Below are 16,589 nucleotides of genomic sequence, written 5' to 3' on the forward strand. Positions count from 1 at the left end.
CCCTTCGTTTGTCTAGACAGTTTTATGTTAGTCCTAGCTTATACTTTTGTTGACTCTCAAAGTGCAGTTTTATCAAACATCCTTATTCTTACCCACTGCCAGTCTGCATTGTTTTTTACGTTAAAAGTATTATTTGTAGTAGATTAATATGATTTTGAATAAATCACACTAACGCAATATAAATAGGTTCCTAGAATTTATGACTAGGATAAACCTCTCACATAGGAGGAAGTACCAGAAAGTTTATTTTTAAAACTTGTTGATCCATGTCTACCTTTCATATTCTCTAAGGACTTCATATTTTTTAACTTTTGCTTTTCTTGTTGCATAAATTGTTATGTCCAATGATAGTTTAAAAAGAGTCAGATTTTAGTGTAAGTCACCTCAATTGAAAGGCCAGTAATGTGGAATTACACATACTTTATATAATACCTGGAATCTTTGTCCTAAATTATTCTGCTGATTTGTCCCTATTTTTTTCCTCTTCTCTTTATTCCACAATTGGTAGAAATTTTTGATGTGATTCCTGTAAAGAGTTTAGCTGATCTTGAATATTCTGTCTTAAGCAAATATTTAACAAGGGAAAACTCTGTAGTTTAATCACCTGTGAGTGTAACTTTGGCAAAATTCAGTGACTATGAAAAGCGTTTTTTTTCTTAACTGATCTAATAATATTAGTTATAGTATTGTCAAACCTTCAGAAAGCTATAAATCTCAACACAGCCAGAAAAAAAGTTTAGAATGTGTATATTTATATAGGTGTGTGTGTACATACACAAAGATTACGAATTGCTCGTAATTCTTTTATGGCCAGTATACTTTTGAGCTTATACAACTGAGATAAATTACTCTTTCCTTGTTTTTCTATAGTTGGAAAATTTAGGAAGATAGAAAATACATCTCTCTCTAATGTAATAATTTTCTGCCTGCACAAAGTTTACTATTAATTTATGTCTACCAATTAAAAGTACGATAGTTCCATTTGACATCATGTTTAACAACAGTCATCAAAATCTACCTAAATTCTATAGTTCACAGTTACATAAACATATATGCAGAGGGAAAATGTCAATAATGGTTCTTGTGAATGATGAAATAATGGATGTTTTTATTTTAATTCTTTGCTGAGTTGTTTTTGTTTGTTTTCAGGAAGCAATCTTATTTTTAAAATTCTTTTTTTAAAAAAGCAATCTTATTTTTAAACTTTATGGGAAAACCCATAAAGTTTAAAGATTTAAAGTTAACTGAATCTTAAGCACTTATATAATAACTTTTTTAAAGTCACTTTTATTACCAAAGCTCAGAACATTGTTTTGAGTCCTTTAATCTACAGTTCTCTTAAGTATGTGATTTTGTGAAGATAGAAATAGTTATGGCTTTTTTGTTCTGGTATTTTTATTGCCTAATGTAGTATAGTAGTTAAGAGCTTGGATTTTGCAGTAACTTGGATTCTAATCTTTTAAAATGGGGTTAATATACCTGCCTCATGGAAGTATTTATTGAAATATTGTGTGTAAAGCACTTAGTAATTAGTGAAACTGGTCATTATTGGCTTAGTTACTATAATGATAATTTGTGACCACAAACAAATATCACCTTACATTTTCTTCGCAACTGCAATTTGTAAAGGAAAATCTTCCTCCCACCAACTATTGGTTATGTTAATATTCTCCATAGAGTTGGGTTCAAGAAGAGAAACACGGTTTTATCATGAAGCATGTAACTTTTGTAAAAAAGTCACACTTTTGTAAAAAGTCACCCAGGCTGGAGTGCAGTGGCGCGATCTCGGGTCACTGCAACCTCTGCCTCCCAGGTTCAAGCATTTCTCCTGCCTCTGCCTCCCGAGTAGCTGGGACTACAGGCACATGCCACCATGTCCAGCTAATTTTTTGTATTTTTAGTAGAGACGGGGTTTCACCATGTTAGCCAGGATGGTCTTGATCTCCTGGCTGCGTGATCCTCCCACCTTGGCCTCCCAAAGTGCTGGGATTAGAGGTGTGATCCACCACGTCCAGCCTAAAAAATTTTTAAAGACTTTCTGGAACTATGGGTAATAAATTTGCTTTGAGAGGGTCCAGACATACTCATCCTGAACCACATTCCTACAACAGGTGTCCAACAACTTGCACCAGAGTACTTATATCTTAACCAAAAAGTTTCACTTGATGGGGCTTTACCAAATCTTCAGAATGCTTTCACGTATATTGCCTCATTTGAGCTTCAAATAACCTTATAAATCAGGCAGGTAGATGTTAGTTTACAGAGAAGGAGATAGCTTTGGAATAGGGGTAACGTATCTGAAGGTCAGAAAACTCGCAGAATAGTGCTCAATGCCTAAAGTGGTGCCTGGCGCCAGCAGATGTTCAGTTCTATCAAACAAGGGGAAATAGTGAATGGTGGAGCCTTTATTCAGGCCCAGGTTTCCTTGTTCCTAACTCTTCTCCAAGATGCAGAGGGAAAACAAACTGCTAAATTAAGAGTTCTTCCATGGACACTTTCTTAAGCCTTCAAATAAAGTAATTTCGGATACTCTTTCTTAATTTCAGATATTATCCTGAATTTTTCTTGGCAGATAGATGTATTAAAGAAAAAACTTTCCAATGTTAGTTCTAGTAGTGCTGTTTCAAAAGTTATAATGGTTGGTCTTCAAAAGGTAATTAAGACCTTATCATAAAGAGCCTTATGCACAGGACTATCTCAAACCCTAAGAAGCTTATTCATATTTAAGAAAATTGTGTTGTATTAAATATTAGTCCAAGTGAGCTCTAGAAATACAGTCTTCTGCTTTCTTGTTTCATAAATGACATTGGTATGTATACCGCTCCCCATGACTCAGATATTAATATATACAATTGTGTTATGGTAAAGTTTTCACTACGGTCAACTTATTCCAGCATTAGGTACCCTTTTTTGGGGGGGTGAAGTCTCACTCTGTCACCCAGGCTGAAGTGCAGTGGTGCAATCTCAGCTTACTGCAACCTCTGCTCCCAGGTTCAAGTGATCCTTATGCCTCAGCCTTCCAAGTAGCTGGCGCTCACCACCACAGGTGCCCACCACAATACCTGGCTAATTTTTATATTTTTAGTAGAGACAGGGTTTTACCATATTAGCCAGGCTGGTCTCCAACTCCTGACCTCAAGTGATACACCTGCCTCAGCCTCCCAAAGTGCTGGAATTACAGACATGAACCACCACACCCAGCCTAGCATTAGGTACTTTTTTTTTTTTTTTTGAAATGGAGTTTTGCTCTTGTTGCCCAGACTGGAGTGCAGTGGCACCATCTCATCTCACTGCAGCCTCCACCTCCTGGGTTCAAGCAATTCTTCTGCCTCAGCCTCCTGAGTAGCTGGGATTACAGGTGCCCGCTACCATGCCTGGCTAATTTTTTGTAGTTTTAGTAGAGATGGGGTTTCAACATGTTGGCCATGCTGGTCTCAAACTCGTGACCTCTGGTGATCCGCCTGCCTTGGCCTCCCAAAGTGCTGGGATTACAGGCATGAGTCACTGCGCCCAGCGAACTAGGTACTATTTAAAGGAATTAAGCAGAATGCTACGTACCAACGATTATGATTCATGATCATCTAAACACAGAATGCAAACTTTTCATTCTTAGTGTGCTAAGTAGTATTATGGTGCAGTAAGGAATATGTTAATTTTCTTATAAAATCCCTCTTTTGAAATCCATAAGGAAATGTACATCAGCTTAAGAAAGTGATAATAGTGTCATATTTTAAAAGTAGAATTCACTGTTAGTCTCCAAGATTACCTTTTCTTCTCCTGTGGCACAGTTTATTTAAATGGAGTATTAACAATAATCATGTCACTATTTTGTCCTGAATAGTTAAGAGTTTGCTTTTCTCCCATTTCTTTGCAATCGAATAAATAAAGAATAGTATTAAAAGTCAGAGGCTTTACTAACCTACCTATTTGTATTCCGGGACTAACAAACCCTGGCCCCTTCACATATGAGCCCTGCAGGTTTGCCTGCCTGCCTCTGGCTTGCGGAAGGCTGCCCCAGTCACAGAGCCTGGGTGAGGTGGAACAGGAGACAACCCCACACGGCTTTTCTGATTGTACCCCACCCGTTTCTGAGTGTGTTGGTTTGGTTTCATTTTTTTCAAAGGTTGGGGTTGAAAAGTGAAAACCTTAGACACATTGTGGAATGTTTGCCTGGTTGTTTTGGTGTATGCCTCTTCACTGACATGTCCCTTTCAAGTGTACCAAAGGACATTTTGTTCTGTTAAAGCCCCAGGACCAAAAGGAAAGTATTGCAAGCATTTGCAAACTTTCCTACCTATATAAGCCGCCATAATACTAAAAAGCACTAAACAAGCACAAACAAACACTAAACAGCCTTATACCAAAAAGCATTCTTGTAACTGTCAGGGCATCGTATGAGTTCCTTCCTCTTTAAGCAGTAATCTACAGGCCCGGTGGCTTTCAGTAATATAGAATTAAGCAATAGTTATTCTTTAATGTTGAAAACTTGAGTGAGTAATATGGACACAGTTTACTACCTTTTGCTTTTAATATACTTGGTTGTGCATTTCTGTTTGAAATAAAATGAAAGGAGACCTCATAAACTGATGCTGAGAAGTAGAAAAAATCAACTCTCAGATTTAAATGTGCCCAATTTAAATAGTTTTCTTTTCCTCCCCCCCCCCCCCCCCCGTTTTTTTTAAAGAGACAGGGTTTTGCCCTGTCGCCCAGGCTAGAGTGCAGCAGTGACGTGATCATAGCTCACTGCATCCTGGAACTCCTGGGCTCAGGAGATCCTCCTGCTTCAGCCTCCTGAGCAGCTAAGACCACAGGTGTGTGCCACTACTCCTGGCTAATTTTTTTGTAGAGATGGGGTCTTGCCATGTTGCCGAGATTGGTCTCAAACTCTTGGCTTCAAGCCACCATCCTCCTAAAGTGCTGGGATCACAAGCCTGAGCCACCACTCCTGGCCTGTTACTCCTTTATCTAATGTGTGCTAAGATCATGAAAAATATATGTTGAGGTAAATAGGGCAAAACATTAGTGATAAATTATGCTAATTAATGGGAAAAGTAGATATTCCTCTAAAATTTATTCCTCTGAAAATTTAAAAGGACTCTGCCATGCAACTGTCTTCTGTTTTTGGAATTTGTAGTCATTCTTCTTAGTGTCACTGGAAACATACTCATTCTTTGAGTATGTACAGGATGGGCTACCTTTTGTATTTATTATACTTTTCAAAATGCTAACACGTTTTGTTTAGTTGAAATATATTGTTCATGCATGCCTGTGATATTCATCATCAAAAAATACCTGTAAAAAAAAACTACCACTTCCTCTCCACACCTTAGGCCTCCCTCTTACTAAAAACAATAGTAGTTTCTGTAGAAGTTTCAGTGAGAGATTGGTTTACATAAACAGACATGGCAGAACAATTTTGTTGTCGTTTTTTCCCCTAGCATTTCTCATAATAGCTCAGTTTTCAAAGGAGGGGAACAGTACCTTAGTGAGTTCAAATTAATTTTTTCTATTTTGAGGTATACCTTCCTAATTATATTTTCATAGGCTTTTTTTTTTTTTTACATTTGAATTCTTACTGCTAAGGTGCATTGAGAAACGGTTTAGAAATGTTGCACTTGTCATTTCTTTTCATGTGGACTATGAACAAATGAAAGTTTGCTGTGTGATTACAGTTTCAAGTTATAACATTTCATAAATATGTCCGTTTTAGAAGCTCCCATCTTTTGTATGGATAAAATTTATGGTTTTATTTCTCACAATAGAATTGGTCTACTATGCTGACTTCATGTCTGTCATTCCAAAGGCTTGATTATGTTTTTTTCTCCAGTGATTAAAAATGCAGTGAAAATCCAATTTACAAGTTCATATATTGATGTATCTAGACATAATCTAGTTCTAAAAAAATGTACTTGGTGTGCATTTTTAAGTGTTTCATGTAAACAGATTAATATATTTTTGTACGTTGTATTTCTACATTTATTTCAAGACTGTACTTTTCAGTGACTTTTTCAAGTACATGTGTTAACAGAAGATTGTTTGGAATGAGTGTGCAGTGGCCTTCTTTACTGGTCAAGAGCAGTGTAATACTGTACAAGTGATCATAGAAGGTGAGAATGTGTTTATACTGTACCTGGAAACCTAATGCCTCTTTTCTAAAGCTTTGTACATTTTTTTCATGAAATAGATTAAATATTTTCTCTCTAAAACTGTGTTTCCATTTTAATGTGTTTTCTAAGTGTATCATAAGGTAACTCTACTACTTAGAAACCTGTAAGCCATGATTTATTTGAGCTTTTGGGGAAATGGAAAGCATAATACTTAGGTTAAAAAAAATTTTTTTAACTGCAAGCAAATACCTCAAGATCAAATCGTGCAATCGTAATTACTGTAGAGGTTTTTAATATATATTGGAAAGAGTAGTCTATTCAATAAATGACATCGGGAACATTTGAAAAGAACAAAAATAGATCTCTGCCTACCACTGTGCACACTGAATTTGAAAGGAATTAATGACATAACACAAAAAATAAAATTACAGAAACGTCAGAAGAAGATAAAGGAGATTACCTATGGTGTTGAGGTGAGAATGGCATTCCTGAGAGTGACCTAAAGCCCAAGAGCAATGATTGGAAAAGTTGACATGTGTGACTACATAAAAATTTTAAGCAACTATATAACGAAAGAACAGAAGTGAAAAAAGCAATGCAAACAGTGAAAATATTTTTGAGACACAAAATAGACATAGGATTACTATGTGTAGTATCTGAAGAGCTCTTATAAACTAATCAGAGGAAGACGTCCCACTTGGAAAATTGGCAAAGAATATGAGCATGCAATTTACAAAAGAGAAAATAATGAAACGTTCAGTCCCACCAAATCAAGAAATGCAAATGCATTCATTCAGCTATCTATTGAGCACCCGTTTTGTGCCGTATTTCAGGCCCAGTGATGAACAAATTAGTCAAGGTCTCTGCTCTAAAACTTGTGTTGTAGTTGGGAAGAGAGACAGGAAAATGAATAAAACCAAAAGGATAAATGCCATAACAAGGTAAATAGGAGAGTCCAGGCCTTACAAATGAATGTGAATGATGAGAGAAACCCAGTCATGCATACCCACCTGTGGGCAGTGCAGAGGTCATGTAAGTTTCTGTTTTCCAAAATGATTCTACCAATTACACTCCCATTGGCAAAGTACGTGGCAACCAATGGATCCCCGTTCTCTTTATTACATTGCCAGACTTGAATTTTTGCCCTTTAGATATAAGATGGTGTGTCATTGTGTTGATTTGCATTGCCACGACCACCAGTGAAGCTGAACATTTTTCTTACTGATCCAGCAGTTGCACTTGTAGAAATTGATTTAGTACAATACTTGCTTCATGTGCACAAAAGTGTGTCAACATTGTAATACCGAAAAACTGAAAACCTAAATATCTCAATAGGAACATAAATTTTTTTTTAAACAATGGTCTGTCCATACCGTGGAATATAATGCAGCCATTAGAAATAATCAGACATCTACTTGTACTCACATGTTATGTGAAAAGTTTCTGAATAAATGTAAATCTTAGTTTTAAAAACTAGCTCTATACACATGCACGTGTACATCTATAAACGCTCTTTGCTTTGCACAGTAATATATGACCATAAAAATGACCTTGCAAGCTGAAGCTCTGCAAAGCAATCTCAATAATCATTAGAGGAGCAGATGATTGTTTCATGGCCTTTAAAAACATTAGTGAAAATATTAAAAGCTCTCTGTCAATTTTAAATGAATGGGGAAATGAAAAATGTAAAGCTAGTATTTATTTAGTATAACATAATTTAAAACATTGCAAATATTAAGAGTTCAAGTTTTTGTCAAAAAATTTACCGAGAGCATTTGAACAGTACTTGCCTGCATCTCGTAATTTGCAACACAGAGCAAGTATCTTTTCTATGCCTTGACAAATTGTTAAACTCCTTTCAACCTTGTAAAATACCTTTAAGAGTTCTTTGATGTGAGGCATTTATGCCAGCATTACTTCCTTTGGAACATTATCTTTTCATTACAACCAGTTTCCTCATTTATGTTGATAAATGTTAAGTTCACTTTCACTAAGTGTCTCTGGCTTCTTACCTAGAGTCTATCAATGAGCACAGTATCAAGCATTCCCACAGCCAGCCCAAATTTTATTTCCAGTGTTACTGCTTTTCATTTCTTTGCTGTATTTTTTGTCTCTGTTGGCCAGTTCCCTGTTTGAACTCTCCAGTTCTGTAAAATGCCATGTGCCTCTGTCACTACAATACAAAAAGGCAATACAACTACACACATTGCTGTCTGTGCATAACAGATACACAGTGACCAGTCACTGATGGATTTTGAGATAAATGACATCATTGGTTAGGGGCACACCTATTGTTAGTGAGTTGTGGGCTGAGGAGCTAACAGTGAAGTTTTTACTTAGTAATTACAGCTAAAATGCCATGGAAATGAAATTTGAACTGTGTTGTTTGGGAACTGATGTTATTTAAACCATGTAATTGAAAGTGTGCCTATCAGAATTGTTCAGAAAGATTGCCTGCATATATATATGTAGGATATATGTATATATGTGCATCTACACACATATCTATGAAAATATATAAAGGAATAGAAAAAATATAGTAGGGCACAACAAGATTCTAATTAACAATATAGAGTTGAATTTGAGGAAGGAGATAGGAAGGAACTAGTATTTATTGATCTTGCGATATTTTTGTATTGTTTGAATTTCCATAAATTAATGCTTTTTTAGAACAAAATTAAGTGGGAGGGCTGGGTGTGGTGGCGCACACCTGTAATCCTAGTACTTTAGGAGGCTGAGGCAGGAGGATCACTTGAGGCCAGGTGTTCAAGACCAGCCTGGGCAACATAAGGAGACCCTGTCTCCACAAAAAATAAGTGGGAAAAAGATCACTTCCATTCCCCACAGTCACAAAGCTTGCTTTGCGTACATTCTGGAAAAGGTAACCGGAAGGGTAATGAGAATATAAGAATGTTGAATACATAGATGTTTAGGGGAAAAACAAACCCTATGATGGCTATGTTAGACCATAGGGAGAAAAATATAAACTGAGAGTAAGCGTGCCACAGCATAGTGCAGTGTCTAAAGATACCAACTCTGTGCCAGCTGACCCAACACACTTCATCATTTCATCTCCATCGACATTTAGTTTCCTATCTGTATCTGGATATTAACACCTTACAATTATTTTATGATAATGTTAGAAAAGCACTTTAACACAGTGACTAATGACTACGAAATGCTCAAATCATTGCATTATTCATGCCATGGAGAGCAGTGAGTTTTCTGCCAGTGAATGTCTTCAAATACAGTCTGGGAGATGGCTGATTGGAGTAGTTACCACATAAGGAGAAATAGAACCAGATGACCTGAAGTTCTGAGCCATTCTCAGAGACCATGCATGATTTGAGATATTTATGGAAAAATCTGTTTGTTTAGTTTGATTTCAAAACAATAATTTGTCATTTTTGCCTTTGGATTTTATAATACTTTTTGGAATGAGACATACACTACAAACTAATTCAAATAGTGCATTGTACAGGTACACAGAGTTTTAATAGGACTCAGAAAATTATTGAAAATGGTTTTAATCAAATGCAGCTTTACTAGTGGATACACGTTTGTATAATTCCAATCTTGCTAATTCGATTTATATTTTAAAGTAGGCAAGAAACTTAAAAGGATTTTGACGGGAAAAAGTGGATATTCATTCCCCTCCCTTTTTTTCTGTATAAGTAGTTCATGAAAAATATTTGCAAAACTCTTTATATACATAAAACTTTACTTAGGCTATTTTAAAAATCTTTAAAAATGAAAGTTTTTTTTAAAAAAAATCATGGGCCATCCAACATACAATAATCAAGTTCTTTTACACATCTGTGACCTCAGTCTTAACAATTTTCCAAGGAATATACTGTTTGAGATTTTTTTCGTGACATCTGGAATACAACTAGATCGTTATGTTATTTTGTGTTCATTTCTTATCTTGCCTGCTGCTAAGGAGCAGAAATAAGGAAGATCACTGAATTGACAGACAACTGTATTTCCACACTCCTGCCCTGTGGCATCTGCCTTTTAGTTTTCGAGGCAACCCTCATTGGCATGTAGTAGCATGTTGGTTGGTGCTGGCTGGTTACATGCCAAGAGTGAGGTAAACGCTTCACAATAAGCAATGGAATTGCTTCAAGTCAGTTTTAAAATTGTTAGTTTAGAATAAAACTAAAATGAGAAAGAGTTTTTACATTAATTGCTGTGCATCGTTTTTCTGTTCATCAAAGCACTTCCAGTTTACTTTTAGCTTTTTAGTTTAAAAATTTAAAAATTAAATAATTTAGCTTTTTAGTTTAAAAACATCTCCACAACTTTTAAACCATGCTTATATCTCTCTTGTGAGAAAGGCAACACACAAATTGTATATACCAAATTACATATGTATGCCAGCATTTTATGCACACATATATATAACTGGTGAATTTCACCAGTTCCAGTTGCTAGTTTCCGCTTTGTGATGCCAGAGTCACAATTCTAGTCAATCTTAGGGTATTATTTTAGTAAGTAGTAACTTTAATCAAACTTTGAACATTCTGATTGCATATGTTAAGCATATTTTAATTTCAATTGCTAAGAAAAACAGATTATCACTGTATAATGTATCTGCTGTTACTTCCGCTTATTGAAGAAATCACTGAACTGCCACTGAAGAGTGGGAGGCACCTAGGAACGGCTGAGTTCTGGAATGCTGCCAACATATGAGAAGCATGCATTTCTTCTAAAATGTTTAGGATTTTCATTTGAAAAGGGTCTTCTCATTCAGTAGTATCTATCTCTTTAAATGGAAATGGTTCTATATTTGGCATTTCATTGGAAATGACACCACAACCAAGTTCCTTATTAGAGTGGGCAAGATGAGGAGGACACGATAAATATTTGAAGTATAGTTTATCTGCCCATCCTGGAAGGGAAGAACAATAGCTTATCCATGTTCAGGAAGCTAACCTGACCTAAAAATCCAAGCGTTGCATGGGAGCTAATGAGGCTGTTTACCCCATTCCCTCATCTTTCAGCAGTATTACTGTAAACTTAAGTCAGCTTTGCAGAAAGTCAAGTAGAAAAAAACACCTGCTTTTATTTGTGTAACTTCCTAGAGGAAGAAAAAGATAAATCATCCATACGGCCAAGAACCTTCTTTGGTTTCCTTATACCTTGCTATCACAAGTTGTAGGATACCCTCGGGTGTTTTTGCTGTGGTTCAGCATTGCAGGTGGAAGGTACAGCACTGAAGTCATTTTAATAATTTGTGTTAATAAAGCCCTTCTGTCAAAACCTGCCACAATGAATAAGGCAATAGAGAAACTGCCTTTTAGCCACTCAGGAGATTAACCATGTGAAGATAAGGATCTAGCCTATTTTAAAATGCTATTCTGCAAACCTTTTGGGAAGTACATTCTTATTTAACAGCTCTGCCAGGAGATGATTCCTGGTGTCTATGTACCCTGCTCTGCAATGTGAACATTCCACTTGTTCAATGAGCATGCTTCCTAACTCTTTATAACCTTAACTTTCTCTTTTCAAAGTGAATCATTTCATAATTTAACATTTTCTTCAGTTCAGTATTAATTCCCCACACATATGTCTTCTAGATCTTCTTTCCCAGTCTTCCATTTTCTGTCAGCCTTCCCTGAACTGTTCAAAGCCACCTGGAGTTATAAAGCCAAGAATTAACACATTCTGTGGACAGGAGAGCCAGTGCTGGAGATGAAGGTATATTCCTGAATGGCACAGGAGGAACACCAGTGAACAACCATAACTGGTAAAAATTATTTTAAAATAGCCATTTAAAGTCTCTGGAAATTGTCTCAAAGGCAAGTAGTTAATGAAACGTTTATTCAAGAAAATCTAAACCTTGATAAGAACTGTGAGTGTCTGTGACGCGGGTATCATGGTCATTCCTTCCCTCCCCCCGCCCCAGAACAATGTGATGGAAGCTCCACTCCTGGTTTGGCCAAGCAGGTGGGCCTCCCACTTCCCCAGTTCCCAGTAAAGGGCTACAGGTGTTCCCCAGTAGGGGCAGGCTGTCAGCATCTTCCTCTCCCCAAGCTGTGTGTTGAAAAAGCTAAGCTCCAGATGAGGGCAGCCTTGAGTCCAGGGGCCCTCTCTCTTCACTAAGCTCCCCACTCAAAGTGGAGCTTCCTCCCCAGGCATGACAAGCTGAGATTACAGGAGCATTGGACACCCTCACCTCAGCTCACTGATAGGGCAGACATTTCAAACCAAGAGGCAAGCCAAGAAGACCAGAGGCTGCTGTCACCACTTAGTGCCCTGCTCACAAAGAATAGGTGTCACTCCAAAAACAGCAGGGCACTGACTTCACTCCCATCTCCAGAACAGTGGCATCGAAAATCGGAAATAAAAGGGGGCATGTCAGCTGACCTCACAGGATTTCAAATGAATACTATGAACAATTTAACTTAGATAAAATGTTTTAAATTCTGTGAAAACAAAAAGGCTGGAAATGACTCAAGAAGAAATAGAACTGAATAGACCCATAAACAGACTGAATTAGCAATTTTAAAATATTCCACAAAAGAACAAATGGCTTCACTGGTAAATTCTACTAAATATTCTAAGCATAAGCAATACCAATTCTTCACAAAACTCTTCCAAAAAATAACAGAGAACACTTTCTAACTCATCCTATGGCCTGATTCCTAAACAATATAAAGACATCATGAGAAAAGGAAACTACAAACCAATATTGCTTGAATATAGATGCAGAAATCCTCAATAAAAGATACTAGCAAGTTGTATCTAGTAACATATTTTTTAAATTATGACTTAGCCGGGTGCAGTGGCTCACACCTGTAATCCCAGCACTTTGCAAGGCCGAGGTGGGCGGATCACTTGAGGTCATGAGTTGGATACCAGCCTGGCCAACATGGTGAAACCCCATCTCTACTAAAAAAACTACAAAAAATTAGCCAGGCATGGTGGACACCTGTAATCCTGGCTACTTGGGAGGCCGAGGCAGGAGAATCTCTTGAACTCAGGAGGCAGAGGTTGCAATGAGCCATGATGGCACCACTGCACTCCAGCCCAGGGAAACAAAGCAAGACTTAGGCTCAAAAAAAAAAAAAAGGGGGGAGAAGGGAAGAAGAAAAAAAAAAAAAAAAAAAAAAAAAAAAAAAAAAGAAAAAAAAAAAAGAAGAAAAAAAAAAAAAAAAAAAAAAAAAAAGGCAAGAAGGGAAGCAGGAGGAGATGAGATGTTTGGGTGGGGAAGAGGAACAGCTGTCATAAAAAGAAAAAAATAAATAAATAAATAAAAAACTATGACTGTTGTCTAATAAAGATTTTGGTCTTTGCCCGCGGTTCCTGGTATGGAGATTCTAAAACCCTTGGAATTCCCTGAGTGATAGAAATGTATTTTTTTTATTTATAAGCCCCTTGGTTCACACCTGAGTTTGTACTAATGAAGTGACTTACTGTGTGCCCAGAGACAGCTTCAGGATAGGGGCTGAAAAGACCAACCATGTAATTAGAAGGTTGGAGCTTCCAGTCATGTGATTTTAGCCTGGCTCCCCAACCTCCAGGGATGGGTGGGGGAGAGGCTGGAGACTGAGCTTAATCACATGGTCAATGTTTAATAAAGCGTATAATAAATGTAATAATTTATATTGTATTTTTCAATTATAATAATTTATATTGTAATGTTTAATAAAGCATGTAATAAATTATAAATTATTTAATTAAAAGCATGTAATAAATTATGTCCAGGGTCAATAAAACCCCTGGACATAATCAGTGGAGCTTCCTGGTTGGTGAACACATTAATGTGCCAGGGGAGTGACATACCCTAATTCCACAGGGAGAAGGCACAGAAGTTATGTGTTCAAGACCCTCCCAAAGCTCACCCTATGTGGCTCTATATTTGGCTGTAATAAGTATAGTGCTTTTCTGAGTTCTGTGAATCATTCTAGTGAATTAACCCAATGGGGTCATGTAAGTCCCCAAGTTTGTAGTCAGTTGATCTGAAGTGAGGGCAATCTTGTTGTGGACCATGCCCTTTAACCTGTGGCATGTGAACTAAGTTTGGCTGGTTAGTGCCAGTGTTTAATTGTAGCATACCAGTTGGTATCAGAATAATGACCAAGTCATATTAATTCCAGGAATGCAGGGTTGGTTTAACATCCAAAAAGTAATTAATGTGATACACCATATAAGTGGAATAAAAAGCAAAAAGTATCACATGGTAATATCAGTAGATGTAGAACATCATTTTGCAAAATCTAATACCTTTCATAATAAATACACTTAATAAACTAGATGTAGAAAGAAACTTAACCCAGTAAGGGCATCTATGAAAAAAAAAAAACACACACACACACAACCAACACTGTACCTAATGGTGAAAGACTGAATACTTTTCCTCAAGATCAGGAACAAGATAAGGATGTTGACTTGTGCCACTTCTACTTTGCAGAAATTGACAAGCTGGTCCTAAAATGTATATGTAAATTCAGGGGACTCAAAATGGCCAAAGCAATCTTACCAGCCCTTCCTCCCTGCTGCCCCCCAGGACCCCACATTTCCAGGCCACCCCAAAGACAAGAAAGCCGCTGAAAAAAAAAAAAAAAAAAAAAAAAAAAAAGGTTGGAAGGCTCACATGGTCTTCTTTCCAATTTTAAAGCTTACTACAGTTAGGGTAGTCAAGGAAGTGTGGTACTGGTATAAAGCCAGGCATATAAATCAATGGAATAGAATTGAGAGTGCAAAAATAAGTGTCACATTTATGGTCAATAAAATCTAGCTGGGATTTTGATAAGGATTGTATTGAATCTGTAGATCAGTTTGGGAAATACTACCAGCATGGTAATAAATATGGCATGCCTTTCCTTTAATTTAGGTCATCTTTAACTTCTTTTAGTGATGTTTTATAATTTTCAAGGGAGAAGTTTTGTACTTCTTTTGATAAATTTATTCCTAAGTGGGTTTTTTTTGGAATTAATGTGAATGGAATTACTTGTTTATTTTTTGATTGTTTATTGCAATGGTACACAAGTACAATTGATGTTTGCATATTAATCTTTTATCCTGCAACCTTGCTGAACTTTTATTAGCTTTAATCGTTTGTCAGTGGATTCCTTGGGATTTTCTGTATTTAAGATCATGTTATCAGTGAATATAATTTTTTTCGAGACAGAGTCGCGCTCTGTTACCCAGGCTGGAGAGCAGTGGTGCGATCTTGGCTCACTGCAACCTTTGCCTCCTGGGTTCAAGAGATCCTCCTGCCGCAGCACCCTCCCTCCCACTAGCTGGGATTACAGACATGAACCACCACACCCAGATAGTTTTTGTATTTTTAGTAGAGGCAGGGTTTCTCTATGTTGGCCAGGGTGGTCTCAAACTCCTGACGTCAGGCAGTCTGCCTGCCTTGGCCTCTCAAAGTGCTGGGATTACAAGCATGAGCCACCATGCCCGGCTGGCGAATATAATTTTACTGCTTTTTTAATCCAGATTCCTTTTCTTTCTTTCTTTTTTTTTCTTTTTTTTTTTCTAATTGCCTTGGCTAGAATCTCCAATCCAATATTGAATAGAAGTGGCATGAGTGGACATCCTTGTTTTGCTTCTGATTTTAGGGAGAAAGCATTCATTCTTTCACCATTAAGCACAATGCTAACTGAGTTTTTCAGAGATGACTTTTATCAGGTTGAGGAAATTTCATTCTTTTCCTAGTTTGTTGATTATAAAAGCATTAGATTTTGTCAAATGCTTTTTCTGTGTTTATTGAAATGATCATGTAGTTTTTTAGTTCCATTAATACACACTAATTGATTTTCAGATATTGAGCTAATTTTACATTCCTGAGATAAATCCCACTTGGTCACAATGTATAATTTATTTTACTTAGGTTGCTGGATTCAGTTTGCTAGTATTATGTTGAGTATTTTTGTTTGTATATTCATAAGAAATAATAGTCTGTATTTTGTGTGTGTGTGTGATATCTTTGATTTGGTGTCTGGGTTACATGGCCCTCATAAAATGAGTTGGGAAAGTGTTGCCTCCTCTTTTGTTTTTTGGAAGACCATGTGAAGGGCTAGCATTAATTCTTCTTTAAATGTTTGATAGTTTGAAAACTGTCTTCCAATGTGGCTATACCATTTTGCATTCGCACCAGCAATGAATAAGAGTTTCTGTTATTCCACCTCCTCATCGCCATTTGATGTTGTCCGTGTTTGGGGTTTTTGCTATTCTAATAGGTATGTAGTGGTATTACATTGTTTGAATCCACAATTCCCTAATGACATGTGATGTTAAGCAATTTTTATATGCTTATATGCAATCTGTATGTCTTCTTTGGTGAGGCATCTGTTAAAAGTCTTTTACCCATTTTTTAAATTGGGTTGTTAATTTTCTTACTGTTGAGCTTAAGGGTTCTTTGTATATTTCAGATAACAGTGTTTTACCAGGTATGTTTTTATAAGTATTTTCTCCCAGTCTGTAGCTTATGTTCCCATTCTCTTGATCAAATGAATGCTTATTCAGTTA

The 16,589-nt window shown here is 36.7% G+C and overlaps 1 long non-coding RNA gene across 1 annotated transcript; it reads left to right on the forward strand.

The window, feature by feature from the left end:
• Positions 1-1,913: 1,913 nt before the first annotated feature.
• LOC108310549 lies at positions 1,914-6,209 on the forward strand. Its single transcript, XR_001827799.2, has 2 exons — positions 1,914-2,900; positions 3,213-6,209. It is a non-coding gene; the product is annotated as an uncharacterized LOC108310549 (long non-coding RNA).
• Positions 6,210-16,589: the final 10,380 nt, after the last annotated feature.

The sequence above is a fragment of the Cebus imitator genome, unplaced genomic scaffold, assembly GCF_001604975.1.
Source record: "Cebus imitator isolate Cc_AM_T3 unplaced genomic scaffold, Cebus_imitator-1.0 Scaffold104, whole genome shotgun sequence".
Lineage (NCBI taxonomy): Eukaryota > Metazoa > Chordata > Mammalia > Primates > Cebidae > Cebus > Cebus imitator.